Below are 3,823 nucleotides of genomic sequence, written 5' to 3'. Positions count from 1 at the left end.
TCACTATTTCACTCATATAATCAAAAATTACTTCCATTTACACTTTCAGTAAGAAAGTTTTTATTTTTCTTGTAATGTTCTCACTGTATTTATTACAATCTAAATTTTAGGTCTGTTGAAATCTTGTAAAAAGGTAGGCTTAGTGGACTCTGCATCCACCCTGCAAAAACAGACTTCTCAGAGTTCCTTCCTCCCTGGTCCACACCTGCCATCAGTTTACCTTGGATGATGATATAACTTCGCTGAATGTTAACAACGGCTCCAGCATGTACAAAGCTGGCTTCATTGGTGACAATGCTCCCTGAGAGGTCTTCCTCTCCATCACGGGCCTCTCACTGACCAAGCACGATGTTGGGAATGGACCAGAAGGACTCCTATGAGGGCAACAAGGCTCAGAACAAGCAAGGAATTCTGGCCCTGAATCTTGTTGTTAAAGGAACATTTGGGGTTTCTGTCTCATATTGGGAGGCATCTGGTATGGGACAGAAGGAAGACTTTAGGAAAATTTTACTTTCTCCATGTCTATTTTGTTTATATTGTATTCTTTATTGAATGTATTTCTCTATGTATAAAATCAAAATCAATAGATTTTCCTACAGATCATTTTCCTGCAATAATCTTTGAAGTTTCCAGGGAGAAAATAGTGCCTCATAGCAAAAACTCCACCTGGGGGAGATGACATTGTGATGCTGATAGTACTACTATAAGATGGACTTTTTGAGGGGGTATCAGCAACTGAAATGGTGCACCTTCTCATGGCATTCTAGCCAGAACTCCAAATAAGAACCTTAAAAAACCCTGTCAACTACTTGAAAATAGCTATACTATACTATACTAGATAGTAATTTTAAAACTTAACCATCAGTTTACTTTTGCAGGGTCCCATAAAGAGAACATTGCCCCATGGCAACAGGAAACAATTCTAGAGGATGACCCCCCTCTCCAAAAAGTTTGTCCTCAGAGTTGGGAATACCACTTAGGGGTTGCTGATTGTTACTTGTATCAGGTAGAGGGTTGGGGTGGAAACAATGTTTGTTTGAAAACAAAAGGGAGGATTAACAATAGTGAGTAATAGAGGGAATACTTGTGAGCTATTATTTATAGATAATTTACATTGGTATTTTGATCAAGTTCAAATTATATTAGTTATTTCTGTTTATAATATTTGTGCACCTATGCAAAGTTATTCTGTCAGATTGTATACATGCATGTTTCTACCTCTGTTTAGGACATTTTGTATATTGATACAACTTTTAGAAAATAGTTTTGTATTGCATTGTACATTATTCTTACCTCTAAACAAGATACTTATACTTTGTTTACATTCTGAGGTCATTGTCCTCATTTTCTGCACATTTGTTTACAGATTATTTAATATTCTGACATGAAGTCTTAGTCTTTAAGTTATACAGGTATTAAATATTAGGTCAATAGTTCTTCATGTTTGTTATTAAGTTCTTTAGATACATAAAGATTGTATTCTGTCTAGATAGATAATCTTCAACCACTTCAAGGATCTGTAGAATATGGCATTTAAAGAACTTAGGGTTCTGTTGACATGAAAGATGATTGCTCCTGACAGCACCAATCTATTCCCAAGAGAATGTTGAGCACCTAAGACAGTCCACTCGGAGTTTGATTTCTTTACTCGGAGTTTGTTTTCTTCTTGGCACATTTGGCCTTTGGGCAAGGGACTGCCCATTGTTCAACCACTGACAAAGTACATGGTATCCAGAAATGGATAAGCAGGACACAAGGAAAAAGACTGTCAAATCTTGCCAAGGCATGGTAGGATGATTCTAAAATTTTTTCTGCCTCTGGAAATGGTCTGTCAATTATGCTATGCCTTAGCCAAAGTTGGGTGCTTCAATGTTGCAAATGAGGCTTTGGGTGATTGCTCAGGTAGCTAATTGTCTCCATCATATATTGCTCACTTTGGAAGCTGCTTGATTGTACTTCTTGCTTGTTCAAGTAATATTACTTCCCTCTTAGGCCTTCGATAGGGTTAAAAATTAGGTAATCATAGCTACATTCCTTTTACTAAGCCAAGCTTATTTTCAATACAATATTTAGATTTTTTGGAATAGAATGTTTATTAAAACATTTGTCATGTGTTCCTTGCTGATGTTGTTATAATTTTATATTTGATATCTGTTCTTATTGTGTATAATTTTTTATTGGGTTTGGATCACTCTTGTTTAGACAAAAGGGAGAGATGATGGAGAAAGACTTGTTAACCAATAGTTTTTAAGTGGTGAAACCTAGTTTGATATGGGTTTCAGGGACCGGGAGATAAAATCCTATGCACCACACAGGTATGCTCTCTGTGTAGCTTCCCCATGATTGAGCAGAGACTGGATCTTCCATTCCTGTGGTGTGACTTTTCCCCTTATGATAAATAAAATATAATTGTTTTATCCTTAACAAGCCTGGTTATTTCAAGATCCTGAACCCAAAGGCCAAATGTGTGAAGATGACTCAGATCATGTTCAAGACTTTCAATAACCTTGTTCATATGTCTGTCATCTTACCACCCTCATAGCAAGAACTAAAGAGATGGGATCAACCACAACATGTCAATCAATGAGGACTACACTCTCCCCTAAACCATCATACCTCTGTACCTGGCTGGCCTGAACATGACAGACTTCCTCACAAAGGTCCTGACATCTTAAGAGTGGCTGTAGCTTCTCCACTAAAGCTGAGCAGGAAATCATATGTTGCATCAAGGAGAAGCTGTGCCATGTTGCCCTGAATTTTGAGAGATAAATGGCCATTGATCTATCCTCCTCCTCTTTGGAGAAGAGCTAAGCACTGCTGAAAGGCCAGATCATCACTATTTTTAACAAGCAGTTCCACTGCACCAGTTGCTCTTCTTCCTGGTTACAGAATCCTTCAGTATCCAGGAAACTACACTCAGTTCCATCATGATGTGTGACATCAACATTCACAAAGAACTCTATGCCAACACAGCGCTAATTTGTGGCACCACCATGTACTCAGGAACCACTAACAGAATGCAGGGGATAACCACTCTTATTCCAAGCATGACGAAGATTGAGATCATTGTTCTTCGTGGGTACAAATACTCTGTGTGGATCATTACCTCCATCCCAGAAGGTATGGAGCAGCAATCGGGAGTACAGCTAGTCTAGACCCTCAATCATTCACCTCAAATGATTCTACAAAGACTGTTACTGAGCTGTGTTTCATGTGGTTTCTTAACAAAATCTATCTTGTACAGAAAAAATAAGGTGACAACATTGGTATGGCTTTTGAAATCATTTCTTTAAAATTATATTGCTATTGTTGTTGTTCATTTGTTGTTTTTGACTCAGGATTTCAAAAGTGGACTAATGAAGACAAGAGTAGTTGGCTGAAGCAAGCATCCTGAAAGTTCTGTAATGAAGCTGAAGACTTCAATTGTACATATTTTATAGTCATTCCAGGTATCCATAATGCTCTTGCCCTCTCAAAGGCTGATTCCCATTACCAAAAGGAGTATAAACCTATCTACCCTGAGTCCATGCTTAAGAGGTGACAACATTGATTTTTGTATGAATTATGTACTGCAAAAGTTTTTTTTTTAATCTTCTGCCTTAATCCTTTTTATTTCATTTTGGATGGTCATCATGCCCCTACTTTTTGATCAACTTGAGATGTAGGAAAAAAATTTGGTCTACTTAGGAGTTGATTGAGGTGTGGAGGTAGGGCTTGCCTGTATACTGAATTGAGAATTGAGACTAGTTGAATAAAAGTACACATCTTACAAACAAAAAAAGTAGGTTTTTCACACTGAGCAAAGCCATTCGATCTTTTTGTA

At 37.5% G+C, this 3,823-nt stretch overlaps 1 pseudogene; it reads left to right on the top strand.

The window, feature by feature from the left end:
- The first annotated feature begins 2,271 nt into the window (after positions 1-2,271).
- LOC126491538 (actin, cytoplasmic 1-like) lies at positions 2,272-3,155 on the top strand (annotated as a pseudogene).
- Positions 3,156-3,823: the final 668 nt, after the last annotated feature.

This window comes from Alexandromys fortis, unplaced genomic scaffold (assembly GCF_014885135.2).
Source record: "Alexandromys fortis isolate MF-2015 unplaced genomic scaffold, M_Fortis_MF-2015_v1.1 scaffold_241, whole genome shotgun sequence".
Classification (NCBI taxonomy): Eukaryota; Metazoa; Chordata; class Mammalia; order Rodentia; family Cricetidae; genus Alexandromys; species Alexandromys fortis.
This window is presented reverse-complemented; position numbering and strand designations above follow the sequence as displayed.